The sequence below is a fragment of the Geotrypetes seraphini genome, chromosome 3, assembly GCF_902459505.1.
Source record: "Geotrypetes seraphini chromosome 3, aGeoSer1.1, whole genome shotgun sequence".
Classification (NCBI taxonomy): domain Eukaryota; kingdom Metazoa; phylum Chordata; class Amphibia; order Gymnophiona; family Dermophiidae; genus Geotrypetes; species Geotrypetes seraphini.
This window is the reverse complement of record NC_047086.1, coordinates 206,380,893-206,397,871: the sequence shown is the minus strand read 5'-3', so window position 1 is coordinate 206,397,871 and position 16,979 is coordinate 206,380,893. Positions and strand designations below refer to the sequence as shown.

Genomic DNA, 16,979 nt, shown 5'->3' with positions numbered 1-16,979 from the left:
GAGGAACACATCCATCAGCCTGCTGGAAAGAGAGAATACTGGTTGGCCAGGAGGCTGTGCATCCAATAAGGCTGAGGTCAACTCAGTTTTCTCTATCTCCACCTGCTGGTTGATGGACGTAATCCCACTAGTCTCTGGATTCATCTGCTGTTGATGACAAGGAAATATAAATATAAATAAGTATTAAAAATGTTTTATTTTAAAATGTTCTTCTGTTGGATATATCTTGTACTGTGATTTACTGACACTCCTTGGATTATTATTACAGTAAATTGAATAGTTTATACTCACCTTATTTTACTTTATTTATTCAATTTACAATTGTATTGCCTTTTTAACTGCTCTGTATCAATTTATATGCATGGTTACAATTATAACATTGTTTTATTGTTCATTTGTAGACTCCTGAAGCAGGCATACACAAAAACATAGCCAATGTTGACTCTTAATAAAGATTGCTTTTCACACCCATTCCTAAGGCTATAAATCTATAACCATAATAGCCACTATAAATCTAAACCATAAAAGAAAAGAGCTAGAGGAACTAACCCCCTCCTTTACAAAGCCGCGCTAGCATTTTTAGCACAGATTGCCGCAGTAACAGCTTTGACGTCCAAAGAATTCCTATGAGCATCCAAGCTGTTACGGCCCCATCTGGCGCTAAAAACATTAAAGTGGCTTTGTAAAGAAAGGGGTAAATTTCTGCCTTCACCCTTGAAGAGAAAATCATAACCAAAATACAACAAATACATATGGCCTGACAAAGGTTTATCTCCATTTCCTATATGAGTAGCCTTCACCAGTGATATGATCATCAAAAGCCTCTCTACCGGCTGCATTCCATCTTCTTGGAAATCTGCTCTTGTATTCCCAAAGCTTAAACAAATAAACTTATCCGAAAACCAAATCAATAACTACTGTCCTATCGCTAACTTATCTTTCCTAGCAAAAATAATCGAAAAACTGGTCTTCAATCAACTGTCCAACTTCGCTGAAAAAACTAATGCTCTACATCCCTACCAAACAGGTTTTCGGAAAAATTACTCCACTGAACTCTCGCTCATCGGACTAACTACCTCAATTCATTATTTTAAAAACCACCGTAAATCCTCTGTTCTAATTTATTTAGACCTCACTTCCGCTTTTGACACAATTGATCATTCCCTACTTACACGACTAGAATCTATCAATATTTCTGGTACAGTTTTGCAATGGTACTCTTCTTACTTTCAGGACCGAAACTATAAAGTCAAGTTTCAATGACTATCTCCTCCACTATTTACCAAAACTATGGAGTCCCCCCAAGGCTCTATTCTTTCTCCCCTTCTTTTTAATATATTTCTGGCACCACTACTCACTCTGGCCCAATCTATAGGTTTCACCATATTTCATATGCCAATGATATCCAACTACTTCACCCCTTAAATCCTACATCCCCTGATGAAATAACTGAAATTAAACAAAAACTCAATAAAATCAGCCTCTGGCTTCAGCATAATAAACTTTCACTGGACGTTCTTAAAACTGCTAGTGTCCTTTTCTCGCCCTCTCCAGATGAACATTTAAGTCTACCCATCTGTATCGACTCCTCTCCAATTCAAACAGATATTAAAGTTAAACTTCTCAGAGTCATTCTAGACAAGGACCTCACCTTTCATCAACAAGTTAGTGCAGTTATGCAGAAATGTTTTCATAAGCTTAGGCTCATCCATTCTATTTCTTCTTTTCTTGATCCCTCCTCAATTAATATCCTGATTCACTCCCTAGTAGTTTCAACTATAGATTACTGTAATGCCCTTTATCAAGGTATAACCCAGAAAGAAATCCGTCATCTACAACTATTGCAAAACACTGCTGTTAAATTAAACTATCATGCAAAAAAAATTTGACCATGTCACCCCTCTCCTCCGCAAAACACACTGGCTACCTATTACTCATCGTCTCTCCTATAAAATACTCCTTCTCACTTTTAAAACAAAAAACTCTAACCAACCGGTGTTTGATAAACTTTTGATCCCTTATTCATTATCCAGGACCCTCCGATCAAATAATCAAAATTTACTCTCCATATCAAATATGGGAACTATTTTACGATACTACTCGCAAATCCATCTTTTCAGTTACCGCCCCCTCTGTGGAATGCCCTCCCATTAGACCAGGGGTCTCAAAGTCCCTCCTTGAGGGCCACAATCCAGTCAGGTTTTCCGGATTTCCCCCAATGAATATGCATGAGATCTATGTGCATACACTGCTTTCAATGCATATTCATTGGGGAAATCCTGACAACCCGACTGGATTGCAGCCCTCAAGGAGGGACTTTGAGATCCCTGCATTAGACGTTCGATTAGACAACTCGCTTGAAAAATTGCCAAACTTAAAACCTTCCTCTTTAAAGATGCCTTTATTCTTTAGTATTAGCTTCAGCCTCTTAATTCCTTGATTCATGTGAAGCTTTGAAACATCTAATACTTCTTTTGAAATGATTCCCCTCCTAATGTTTTTGCCACTCCCCATTTACCGTCCTTTTTTATTAATTTCACTTCGATGTATTTTAAACAACCTTTCCCTCCCCTTCTTTCCTTCCGTCTCATGTATGTTAATCCGAATTCATTTAGGATTTTTAATGTTTGATAAAATATTGCTTTTATTTACCTATTTTAATTGTCCCTTACAATCTTTTTATGTTGTACATAGTCTAGACATTTGTTTTGATAGACGGTATATAAAAAATAAAGAAACTTGAACAGTACATGGAAGAGAAGGAAAAAAAATGCCATTGGAAAGTACAGATAGCTAATCCTCACATACCATTCAAGGCCTTTGAATCTTTAACATGTAACAGCAAAACTTTCAGAATTTATTTAATATACTTTAATGCTACAAGTCTACACATAATAATACAGGATGGCTTTTAATTATATCTAAATTATGACAGTAAACAAAAGACATCCATTAAAATGATTTCTGCTTAGCTTTGAAGTCCCAGATATGTTATTAGTCCTAGTTTCACACACAAATATGGAGTAAAGGAGGCAAAATTAGTTGGAGCAGTAGATAAGTTCAAATCTAAGGATACCTACCACCACCACCAAAAAATTTAGCTTTACAAAGAACACCAGACCACAGCGTCCTACAAAAAAAATCCAAACAATTGCCCTTCCTGCTTAGGGGTGGACGAGGGCTGGTTTAATAGAATTTTTTCCACCAATTTGGAGGAAACAAAATACTAAGAGCCAGATTCAACAAAAGCCATTGAAAGTTAGGCAGCGGTAGCCACCCTAACACCGAACTTAACATAAGAATAGCCCTTCTGGGTCAGACCAAAGGTCCATCAAGCCCAGTAGCCCATTCTTATAGTAGCCAATCCAGGTCCCTAGTACCTAGCCAAAAACCAAGAGTAGCAACATTCCATGCTACCGATTCAGGGCAAGCAGTGGCTTTCCCCATGTCTTTTTCAATAATAGACTATGGAAAATAAAGAGATAAGTTCCGATTAAAAAAAAAACAAAAAATCTAACAAATAACAATAATATAGAAGTAAGAATGTTTTATGTATTTGAACTGAATATCTAATATAAAGTGTTATTGATTACCATTAATAAGTATTGATAATATACAGGAAATATTGGATATTGGTTTAAGGCTTATATAAAGTCTTAGATAATTTGATCCTAAAACATGTTACAAAAAAAATATATATATATTTCTGAATTAATTAAATAATACAATTAACGAGGATCAATTTGATGTATATATTCTTAAGTATATTGGATATAAGAAATATTGAATGGTGCTGAATTAAGGGGTTAAATTTTGGAGTTTTAGGAAGGATGAGATAAAGTAGCCTGGGGAAGGGGTATTGTGATTGCTAATCCTATGGGTACTCCAAGGCAGTCATTTTATTTGGGGGAGGGGGATAGGAGCGGGGAGGAAGGGTTTTCAATTAATGTATGGATGTGCAGGGGAAATATGAATCTGTCGAGTTATTTGATGATTTGTGGTATTTTTTAGATCCTTTTTATTACAATATTAAATGGAGTTAAAAATTTTCTCGTTAAATGTTAATGGCCTAAATCATCCAATAAAAAGAAAAAAAAAATAGATACTTTCCTTTCTGAAACAAAATGCAGATGTATACTATATCCAAGAGACATATTTGTCGGCCATAGAAGCAAGGAAACTGGAGAGTGGTTGGGTAAAGCATTGTTTTTTTGCCCTGGCAGTGGGGAAAAAGGCTGGGGTAGCCATATTGGTAAATAAAAAATGTTCAGCAGCTTTTAAAATGGTGTCTTCAGATCCTTTAGGAAGATGGGAACATGTGTGGAAATGAGCCTGGGAAATACTATGCTGGCGTTATTTAAATATATATGCCCCAAATTCGAATCAAAGTGAATTTTTCAAAACTCTGCAACAGTTGATACTACCACTGGCTACTTCTAATTTAGTAGTGGTAGGAGACTTTAATGCTGTTATGGATCCACAGATGGATAAAAAACCTAGTAAAATTATGAAATCATTAGGATTAGATTATTTTGTACAATGTTGCAATTTGAAGGATATATTGCGGATACTTAATTTTAATGATCGGGAATTTTCTTTTTGTTCACATGTTCACAAGTCTTTTTCAAGAATAGATTATATTTTCGTTTCAAATCAATTAAGTCAACAGGTTTCACAAGCCTCCATAGATCCAATTATTTTATCTGATCATGGGGGAGTATGGATTAAAGTTAAACTTGCTGAACAGGATAATGGTAGATCTTTATGGAGATTTGATAATACATTGCTTGCGGATTCAAATTTTCTTGAAGAATTTCAGTTAAAAATGACTGAATTTTTCCAAATTAATACTTCAAAGGAAATTTCAGTAGAAACCTTATGGGATGCTTTTAAAGCTACCTTAAGAGGACAAATTATTTCATATTCAGCATATGCAGGAAACAACTTAAAATACAATTTTCTAATTTGGAACAGGAAATTAAAGTATTGGAGTCAAAATTGTTTGAAAAAAAGGGAGCAAACTACTCTACAGGCACTTTTTAAAAGTTAAATGTAAATATAATGAGATTGCTTCACAATTTGTAAGGAAAGATTTGTTTTCTCAACAGGCCATGTATTATGGAAGCTCAAATAAGGCGGGAAGATTATTGGCAAATTATCTCAAAGCAAAGATTATGCCATGTTCTCAGTATCAAAATGCCTACATTATATAAAGAAAACAGATTATTAATTGATACGTGGAAGACCTTACAATATGTTACTAATTTAACACCTATTCCAATACATAAATCAACAAATCAGACTATATGGCTAAACTCCAAGATTCAAATTGGCGGATTTAAGGTCATCTGGAAGAATTGGATAATGGCAGGATTACGAATTTAAGATGATGTTCTATCTAATGGTAAGCTGCTTGAATTTTCACAGTTGCAACATAAATTTGGACTTAATAAATCACAAAGTTTTAGATGGCTGCAAGTGAAGCAGGCCATTCAGGTGAGGTTCCCTGAATGGAAAAATTTAAATAATCAATATATAGTGGTACCTCGGTTTACGAGTGCACCAGTTTGCGAGTGTTTTGCAAGACGAGCAAAACATTCGCAAAGTTGGTGCCTCGTAAACCGAGCTTGCCTCGCTGTACGAGCACTCCCCCCCCCTAGCGATCCGGCATCCCCCGCTCGCATTGTCCCCCCTCCACCGCGATCCTACTTCCCCCCCCCCCCGAGCAGTCAATGACACCCTTTACCCGACTTGGCACCAGTGCCAGTGCCTGAAGATCCTCCCTCTTCTGGCGCAGCTGGGCGGTGCGTCGGAGATCCTCCTTCTTCTGGTCTGGTCTGGGCTGGACTGGCTTTGAGCATTTGCGCATGCTCAAAGCCTTCTGGTCTCACTCTCAATCTCGGAGAGAGCGAGACCAGAAGACTTTGAGCATGCGCAAATGCTCAAAGCCAGTCCATCCCAGCCCAACCCAGAAGAAGGAGGATCTCCGACGCACCGCCCAGCCGCGTCAGAAGAGGGAGGATCTTCGGGCACCGGCACTGGTGCCGTCGGGTAAAGGGGGCCATTGACTGCTCGGGAGGGGGGAAAGTAGGATCGCGGTGGAGGGGGGCAATGCGAGCGGGGGGGAGGGGATGCTGGTTCGCAGGGGGGAAGCTGATCGCGTGGAGGGGTTTGGAACAGCGTCGGATTCCTCAAGGGGGGGAAGAATGGAGCAGCGCCGGTAGCCTCGTGGAGGGGTGGGGGGGGGAGGAGGAGGTGGAACCAATCAAAGCAGTTTCCCTTACTTCCTATGGGGAAACTTGCTTTGATATACGAGCAATTTGGTTTACGAGCATGATTCTGGAACGAATTATGCTCGTAAACCAAGGTTCCACTGTAGTTTGGAATTCTTATGCTTTCAGGTAGACTTCCCGGGACATCAGGCCACACAGTGGTATAAACGGATAGCTGGATTTATAAATAAGAAACCAAAAACTGGTCTTAGGGACATTTGGAGTATTGAGATTAAGCACCAAATTTCTGCATCTCAATGGCCACGAATTTGGACTTGGAGACTGAGATGTACAATGTCAGCATCTATGAGACAAACGTGGTTTTTTTGTTACATAGAGTATTATGGACCCCAGTTCGTTTACAAAAGTTAGATAGCTGTAAGTCAAATAAATGTTGGCATTGTCATCTTGAAACAGGGACTTTAGATCATTACTGTTCTATTGTCCATTAATTTTGGCTTTTTGGAAATCAATATGGGGCCAAATAAATTGTTTGTTGGAAAATCCAGTGGCATTATCCTACGATACTGTTTTATTTGGCACGTCAATGAGGACTAAAAGCCAAATTTCATCTAAGAACAATAGGCTATTACTTATTATGAAAGGTGTTGCTATACAACAAATTACAAGCAATTGGAAGAGACTTAACTATAGTTTTTGGTGGAATTCCTTATGTCATATGTATAAAATGGAAAGAACGTTAGCCACACAGAAAGGGAATTTCAAGAAATTTCAAGAGATTTGGGAACCATTAACAAAATATTGTAATGTTTAATTATTGTTTTTTCCCTTTAAAAATGCACATCTGGGAGGGGGTAGGAGGGTGGGGGAGGATGAATTTTAGTGTGTAGATGTGGAGGTCCATGATAAATATGTTAAGTATTGGAAAATGTGAATGATTAGGGGGGAGGGGGGTTTAATTCTGATATGGGCATTATTAGAGTATTAAGTGTGATATGGAGTATAAAATGTTGTATTTACTGTTACACTTATTGTACGTTTTTAAAAAGAATAAAGAATTGGAAAAAAACAAACAAACAACAGACTATGGATTTTTCCTCCAGGAACTTGTTCAAACCTTTCTTAAAACCAGCTACGCTATCCGCTTTTACCACAACCTCTGGCAATGCGTCCCAGAGCTTAACTATTCTCTGAGTGGAAAAATATTTCCTCCTATTGGTTTTAAAAGTATTTCCCTGTATCTTCGAGTGTTCCCTAGTCTTTGTAATTTTTAACTCAGTATTTTGTAGACTTTAATCATATCTCCCCTCAGCCATCTCTTTTCCAAGCTGAACAGCCCTAACCTTTTTAGTTTTTTTTCATATCTCCCCTCAGCTGTTTCTTTTCCAAGCTGAGTAGCCCTAACCTTTTTAGTCTTTTCTTCATAAGAGAGGAGTTCCTTTATCATCTTGGTCACTCTTCTTTGAGCCTTTTTTTGTTTTAAGTGGCACGATAATTGGTCACGCCATTAAAACCCAATTAAACCCTCAATAAAAAGTGGGCACCACTAGGTGGCCTCCAGGACCGGTGCCCAGATCCCTGGGAGTTAGTGGCGCATAGCTATGCCAAAGCCTGGAAACAGGCATTGCTAGGGGCAGCGCTAGACTTCAGTGCCACTATGCGCTGCTGGCTGTGATTAAGGAAGGACCCTGGGCACCAGAAATGTAGGCCTGTAAAACCCTGGCCTACAATTTCGGTACCTAGGGTTCTTGGGAGATACGATTTTGGAAGCGGTACCTGTCAGTGATTGACATGCAGCAGGCACGCAGCAGGCACCCATTTTATAGGCACCTGCCGTGGCAGGCACCGCTTACAGAATCTGGGCCATAGGGCCCAATTCATCAAGGAGATGATCTTCAAAGAAGTGATCTAGTTCCTAAAATTGAAGTTGGGTAGCTAACAGTGGGGGAGGGGGTATTATACTATTCCTGTGGGTCTAGAGCCTCGCTATACTGCCACAGCTACCACACCAAGAGGAGTAGGGCTGAGGTGGGGAGATGAAGGGAGCCAGCCCCACAGGGTGTCACCCTAGTTGGAAGATGAGAGACTCAAATCCACCAAGTATCATCCTTCCTTAGGCATTTACAGGCAATAAGATGAGCTGAATAAACCAGCAGTGAGCCCCAGTGCTGTTTAGTATCACCGATACCCAGAATAACCAGGAAAGGAGTTGCACAATCCATCAGGAGAAAGAATACTGAACATTCTAGGATGGTTCACTTGGGACTATTTTGTTTCTCTTTCTCCTTCTGCTGATGGATGGACATAACCCATTCAGTCTGGACTGTTATGGCCAAAAAGAAAAAGTATTACTCAAAAATGCATAATTTTAATATTTTGTGCAGAATTCCCCAGCATTAATCATAACCCATCCCCCTAGCTCAACTCTCCCAGCTGATTTTAGGGTCAACTCCTAGCTTGCTCTCTACCTCTCACTCTCCCCACCACATCTTCTCATCTATCTTCCCTCCCAACCTTCTGTTCCCCTAAATCTAGCTGATTCTCTTCTCTTATCCTGCTTTCTCTGGGTTCAGCCTTTACCAGTTCTCTCTCTCTCTCTCCTTCTCTACCCATCCCATAAGGCCTACCATCTCCTATCTCTATTGCTCCCCCCCCCTTTTTCCCTTGCTCTTCCCAGTACAGCTGCCCCTAGCAAAATTTCCAGTTTTCTTCCTCCATCCCCCAACCCTAGACTTGATCCCCTCCCTTACTCACCCTATTTCTCCAGTACAACCCTGTCACTCTAGTTCTCTTTCAGACGTTCCCCCTCATTGCTCCTTTTCACTGGCCTTGGGCTTACCAGTGGCCCTGTCAGAACTTGTAACTGTCACTGGGACTTAAGGTTGCAGCCCAATGTGTGCCAACACTCATGCTGTAGATTACACAATTTGGTTCCTGTTTTTTGTAAGCCCCACACTATCCTTCATTTCAGGCCCATGTGTGCCAGCATTCAGAGCTCACGTGGATCCAGGATAGAGGCTCCAGCCATGCCTCTTTCCAGGCTCACACTGCCGTAGCCTCAATCTTGGGATCCCGTGAGCAGACACTCTTACCTGTGGCCTTTTCTCCTCAGGCAGACACTTGCAGTTGCCACCTCAACTACTTCCTGCACCTGTGGTGGAGGGTAATTCTGAATTTTACAGAATTCTTTCAAAAATTAAAAAAAAAATGTTTTATGGCACCGTATGCTGACATTTGACCGGTTTCCCCAACATATTATTCTTCTTTACATTTTCTGCATCAAACAGTACTGTATATTCTATCTTAAGAGGAGACCCATGAATAGGATCTTCTTACCATATGTCCTATGTGGGTAACTATGGGGTCCTATGATATGTACTGGCTGAATTTGCAGCCCGGTATATTGCAGCGCTTGCGTTATTCTCTTGGAAACTTGCTTTTCAGAAACTTTTGCTTCAGATTGTCTGGTTCTCTGAAGGCAACATTGGAAAACCAGGAAATATTTGTTTCAGCAATTCATTCTTCGAAAGTAGTGGTATGAATGTTGTGATATGCAGACTATGCCAGCTAGGGTTGATCCTAGCCCTAAGCCAGGGGCTAGAACATTTGACCCTCTGTCTCAGCAGTTTAAACCTCAAGGTGGTTCTTTTCCTGACATTTTTTCCCATTCCAGCAGAGGGAGCAGGGGAGTAGAATTACAGGCTTCCCCTCCCCCTTTCCTGCCCAAGGCTTCCAACCGGAAATGTGTTCCAGCTGGGGAGGTTGGGCGGGGCTGTAAACTCCTGAACCTAAAGTCTGAGCAGTTAGTAAGGGAGAAGGAGGGTTGTAGGCGAGGAAACCAGTCCCAGGAACAGTTCCCTCTGGCTAGCTCAGGACTAGGAGCTCTGCAGAACCCTGAATGGCCTGAAGGCATGGAGCTTGGAGAAGCCGATGCGGTGCTGTCTCCCAGTGGCTCTGAGGATCCCCAGGCTATGGAATTGGGAGTGGAACCAATCCTGGAAGGACAACCGATGGACATAACCGTTGCCAAAGCAGTTCCCGGTCGACCTGACTAAGAGGTACAGCTATTTCAATGAACTTTGGGATACTGAATTGTTTTTGAACTTTCTGGCTTTTTGTTTGTTTGCCAGTGTGGTGGGGGAATTTTGCCCCACGTTTGAGGTGGGATTGAGGGCTCTTTAATGTGGCATATATCAGCACGTGGAGCACACCACCTGGCCAGCCTTACTACCGGCTGACATAGTGCAGTGTTGAGACACTGCTCCTTTTGGGACATATTTTGTGTTCTAAAGTAAAGCAAAATGACTGTTTGTATTTTTCTGCGTAGTGCAGCCAAGGACTTTAAAGTTAAGACTCCTGAGTGTAGAGTCTTCCCTTTTCCTTTCTTTTGGAGCTGTTTGAATTTTATGATTTTTGGCAATATGTGACTATAACATTAGGCTGGTTTCTTTCTTGTTTGGAAAGCTCCTTGATTTATTGGAAGGATTCAGAACCAAGTGTGTTGGCCCCTGCCTATAGTGGAACTTAATAAATCCAGTCCGGATTTTCATTTTGGCTCCTCTGGTTTTTTTTGTGTTGGGGAAAATCCTGAATACGTATATCCTGACATTCCTTGTGTATCCTACCTTAGGTCACAAGAGCATAATTATCGTCCCTGCATTCCTGGGCCTCCTGCCTAAGGGTGCGGACGACAATGTATCATGGTTGAGTTCAGTTTTCTAATAAATAATGAAATTTTACTTTTTATAAATGACCACCTTTAATAGCTTTTAGCACACTAAAACTTCAAAATGAAGTATCTGAAGCCGTTGCACTTCATTTTTTTAAATAACAAAAACAAAGATTAACCTAAAAATGTATGCATTTCATTACTGCTTTAAAGCATATTTGTTTTAAAACACCACCACAGACGTTGAACAATAATGAACTATAATTATGGCTGCTGAAGATGGTGTAATTTACTTTATGGAGGATTACAGTTTGCACTTACTGTAACTGTACCCAATTTTGGAAGGGATTTATCAGCAGACAGGACTAAATACCTATAAAGCTATCAGAATACTCCTCCCAAAAGTATTTTAGTTAAGCAGAAAAAAAAAAAAAAAATATATATATCTAATATAACAAAGCCCTAAGCGCACATGCGCATTCTCACCTGCGTGCTCCCGTTTTCCGTGTGCTGTAGGGCACCGCAGGTAGGAGTGCGCATGCGCGAGAATCCCCCAAGACGGCTGCAGGCTGTCGGTGGCTGTAGGCCGCGGCGGCAGATGGCAGAAAATCCCACCTGGTACCAGTTTTTGATGGCGACACAAAATGCAGGCATGCTTACTCTGTACCCTGTACTCTGTCCACAGAGTAAGCATGCCTGCATTTTGTGTCGCCATCAAAAACTGGTACCAGGTGGGATTTTCTGCCATCTGCCGCCGCGGCCTACAGCCACCGACAGCCTGCAGCCGTCTTGGGGGATTCTCGCGCATGAGCACTCCTACCTGCGGTGCCCTACAGCACACGGAAAACGGGAGCACGCAGGTGAGAATGCGCATGTGCGCTTAGGGCTTTGTTATATTATATATATATATATTTTTTTTTTTTTTTCTGCTTAACTAAAATACTTTTGGGAGGAGTATTCTGTATGGTATGCATTTGCAGAAGTCATTTGCAGTCTGTTGGGACCCATCTTCGGGCCCCGGTGTGTGGCTTTTGCCCGGAATATGTTTGGCTGATTTGGAAGGCCTACCTTACGGACTCAGCTCATGTGACACAACCAGCAGGTGCATTCTTTTGCTCAGGTCCCCAGTACCCAAATTTCTAAGGAGCCAGACTGCCTTAGTTGGCACACTGATACTATGCCACTTTTAACACCAGATGCTGCTTCCATCCTGGACTGATTCCAGAGGTCACCAATTCCCTTTAACAATTAAACAAGATGCCTCAGGGAGCCTTGACCAGAGTGATGACCCCTCTATCCTCTGGCTGTTAAGCTCTGTCTACCATTTTATTACAGACGAGGAGGAGCTGCGAGAGCTCCGCAGAGGCAGGAGGTGAGGAGAGAGAGAGACAGAGACAGATGGATGAGAAGGACAGAGGGGCTACTAGGGGGACCAGGAGAGATGGTAGGGGATAGGGAGAGATAGACTTCAGGGAGTGTGGAGGGGGCAGGCGAGAGAGATGGTTTTGGGGAAGGACAGAGGAAAGGGAAAGATGGCAAAAGAGGTGAAACAGAGTCAGAGAGAGATGGTAGAGGGTGTGAAAGGGGGAAAGGGGGAGATGGAAATGGTAGGACCACTGCTGCTTTGGGGCACTGAGGGAGGAAAGGTTGGTACGTCAGGACTGCTGCTGCCGCCTCAGGTAAGTAAAGACCCTGTCAGGAGGGCCAAAAGGGTACAAAGGAAATGGTGAAAGGTGAGGTGGTGGGACTGGGATCAGTGGGAGGCAGGGTCCGGGCATAGGTGGGACTATTCTAGCACCCGTTACTGTAACAAATGTAATGGGCTAAAACACTAGTATATATATATATATTGCTCTATTCTAAGCAAGCACTTTCTATCTATCTATAGATAGATAGATAGATATAGAAAGTGCTTGCTTAGAATAATTTTAATAATAAATAAAAAATTTAGTAATTTAGAATAGAAGTAATTTTGAAAGATATTTCTATAGGTTAAAGTAGTTTATGCATAAAAACACAGTATGTGGAAATAAAAAGGTCAACCACCAGGTTTGTAGGCGATACCTTTTCATTGAACTAAATTAATCAGTGAAAAATGCAGTTAAAAATGGGTTTAAATAGAACAAACTCATCTAGGTTCTAGGTTGTCTACATATAGGGCTGACTTATTGCAATGGAAAACAAAGAAACATGGCCCATCCAGTGTGTGAGTTTTAGAAATAGAAACGTACAAGAACATTTCCCGCACACAAACCCATGGAAGGAACTGCAAGTAAGATGAAATGCACACTATGATATTTCTTACTGAAATATAGAAGTATAATGGTAGAAAAAGTCAAACAGACCAACCACTCTGCCCCTCTGCAGGAGCCCTGAACCCTACTCTAGGTAAAAGCAAGAAGTAAATTAACTCTGCTAAACCATTAGGAAATGGTTGTAGCAATAGATCACACAAGGCCATCAACTATGAATCCAGATGAAACCAGAGTCCCACCCTTTTCTGGATATTGTTTGTTGGTTTATCTTTTGCAAGTTTCTGAAGTTTTGTTATATGTGGTAGTTGTATTCTGTTTTATTACCCTTGAAATCGGTTATGGGAAATAAGTTTTTTACATGCTAAGCATATTACTCGTTCCAGATGCTTGGGCAAGGAGCAACACTGGAGATACAGGAGGTGTGCCAGCCAATAAGACCACCTGTTAATCAGTTTCTCTATCTCCACCTGCTGGTGGATGTGTGGTATCCCACCAGTCTCCAGATTCATCATCTGCTGAGCCTAAAGGAAAGAAAATTATCAGGTAAGAACATAATTTTTCCTTCCTTAGCAACAGCAGCAGATGAATCCAGAGACTAGGGGGATGTAGCAAAGCAATCCTCAATCTGGGTGGGAAGCGAACGTCACCTCTGCAATGACCAACACATCAAAGGCAGTTTCCGCATACGGTGCCACATGCAACCGATAATGCTTAGAAAAGGTATTCTTAGAAGACGAAGTAGCATCACAACAAATCTCCTATAAGGAAAAACCTCTGGATGTAGCCAAGGCGCTCTGGTTGAATGAGCATAAGAACATAAGAATTGCCGCTGCTGAGTCAGACCAGTGGTCCATCATGCCCAGCAGTCCCCTCCTGTGGCAGCCCTTAGGTCAAAGACCAGTGCCCCGAGACTAGCCTTACCTGCATATGTTCTGGTTCAGCAGGTGAACAACAAAAGCAAAAGAAAGGACTCTCAGGTATAAACAAAGAAAAAAAAAAATTTTCATTCAAACCGACTGTTTCCAAGTTAGATAAGCATCCCAAACCTTATGATAGAAAGGCAAAGTATGACGACGAGTAGCCATCAACTTGGACATTAACTGCAAATAGTCCAAGCGGATACAGATGGCGCCTCATAGCTGGTAAATACTTCCTCTTCCAACAGGCAGCCAGCTCAATACGGGCGGCTGAAAGCAGAAAAATAGCAAACAACAGGCCATTAGAAGTGGGCAATGTTTACGCAATATAGTAACCAAAATCTTACCAACCTCCCTCCAATATAACACCACAGCAGGACAACACCACCACACATGTCCAAAATCACCCCTCTGCCCACAACTACGCCAACAAAGTGCAGAACCGGACTTATAAATCTGGTACAATTTAACCGGAATATAGTACCAATGATAATAAATTTTGTAGCTATTTTCTAAGAAAGCAGAGGACATAGAAGTAAACTTTTTTTTTTAAGTAAATTTTGTCTCGGAATCCGAACACTGCTTTGGAATCCGAACCCGCCCAAAGCTTCCCCTCTAACACAGCTTCCTGTTTCCGCTTGAGGAAAGCTTTTGGCTGAACAATGGTTGCAGTTCCTGTATGCTCAGATCTTGCTGCCTCTGCCACGTGGGACCCAATCTTGTTGCCTCTGCCACGTGGGACCTGCTCTTGCTGTTTCTGCCACTGAGCCAATCTTGCTGCTTCTGCCAGGGGGACCTGGTCTTGCTGTTTCTGCCACTGAGCCAGTCTTGCTGCCTCTGCCAAAGGGACCTGGTCTTGCTGTTTCTGCCACGTGGGTCCGATCTTGTTCCTGCACAACCCTCAGGCCACCTATATTAGCCATGTGTCCAGTGGAAAATAAAAGCAAGAGGAAAGCTATTAGAGCTACAATTGAAGTTAAGAAAGATCTTATTGCTAAGCATGAAAGCGGTACATGTGTGGTTGATCTTGCTATGTTTGGGATGCCTAAATCAACTGTGTGTACAATTTCTTGACTGCTGAACAGCAGCAGAGATGCCTGGACAATGCAACTGTGCTGAAACAAAGATTCGACATTAAAGGTCAGGCATTCTTGAATTGCATTGTTGCTATTGATGAAACGTGGGTCAGAGACTTTGAGACGGAGTTGAAATCACAGTCCAACGAGTGGAGAGCTCCATCTTCCCCACAACCAAAAAAATTTTGACGAGCTCAATCAAAGTCAAACAAATAATGATTTTTGCTTATGTTCATGAAGGCATCATCATCACAAAGTTCCATGTGGAAGAAGTGTCACAGCAGTGTATTATCGTGATTTTTTGCAGAAAATGTGCAGAAAAATGCACAAAACCCGACCTCAGTTGCTCTTGGCTAGGCCACTCATTCTTCACAACACTTACCTGCACATAGGGAATGTCATCATTGATAAACTACACAAATATGGCTGGGAGGTGTTACCTCATGCCCCCTACAGTCCAGACACGAGTCCACCATACTTTGACCTTTTTCCAAAACTGAAACAACCTATGCGTGGACATCGTTTTGCATCTTTGGAAGAGCTTTCTTCCGCCATTACCCGAGCCATTCGGCACCTGAACAAAAATGGTGTCTTGAATGGAATAATGAAGCTTCACGAACATTGGGACTTGGTCATTGCAAAGCAGGGAGACTATATTGAAGGACTGTAAAGAAATACTTGAAAAAAAAATGTAAATTTGAAAAACTAGTGTGCATTATTTATGAAATGACCCTTGTATGTTTCCATGATGAACGAACAGTGGCATTAATAAACCAGAGTATTTGGGGAGGTACAGGGGAGGCAAGCCAAAGTGACATTTTTGTACATCATAGCACTTTTCCTTCCCCTTCCTTCTTTCTATTCTCCATCTCTTTATGTATTTTTTTATTTTTATATACTGCCTATCAAGGTTATCTAAGCAGTTTATAATCAGGTACTCAGGCAGTTTCCCTATCTGTCCTTGTGGGCTCAAAATCTACCCCTTCCTTATCCCTTATTTTTTCAAGCCAGCAATGCTCCGTTTCCAAACCTGAGCAGTGCTGGCCTGGGATCTGAGAAGTAGCATTGCCACTTAATTTTTGGGCTCTATTCGGGGCTTTTCTGTAATTTGCTCTTTCCTGCCTGCGGACAGCCTAACCTGCTAAATTTTGCACAGAACAGCGGAAGCAGCATGCTCCACGTCTCTCTCTTCACTGGTCCAACTTTGTTGAACAGGAAATGATGTGAAAGAAGGCAGCAGGTTGGCGCAAACTGCAGAGCTTTTGGGGCAGGAACTGGCAATTTGGGGTGGCAAGCAGCATTAGGGCGAGGAGGTATTTGCCCCCCATAGCGACACCTCTATTATGGAAAAGAGGAGTGGAATGGAAGCAAACCCCCCCCCCCCCACACACACACACACACACAAAAAAAAAAAAAAACCTGCTAATTTTGCACTGCCCTGTTCTGGGGCCAAATGTACCCATTACCTTTTGGTCTAGGAGAGCTAAACAAATCAAGCCTGTCCAAGCAACACCCTGCCCTCCCAGTACAATTTTGCTGCCTACTGAGGCATGGGCCAAAACAATTGGTAGTCATGGCCCCTTACAGCTGACTCTATTCCACTGCCTATACCCTAAGAGACATTTCACTTGTGTAACTTTAATCAAAACTTTCAAGCTAATCTCTGCTTGGTTTAATACTTACAATCAGGTATTCATTTTGTACTGTGATCTTACAGATAAGTTATAAAGCATCATAATCTGTTTTATGCCATCATTTCCTAAGACTTTCCAATATCTAATGGATGTCAGTTAGCAGCTATTATAATCCAACATTCCAAGCATCATTCA

The 16,979-nt window shown here is 41.5% G+C and overlaps 1 protein-coding gene across 3 annotated transcripts in view; it reads right to left on the bottom strand.

The window, feature by feature from the left end:
• Positions 1 to 16,979, bottom strand: part of SLC11A2 (solute carrier family 11 member 2) — a 194,705-nt gene that overhangs the window by 171,030 nt on the left and 6,696 nt on the right. The window lies entirely within an intron of this gene.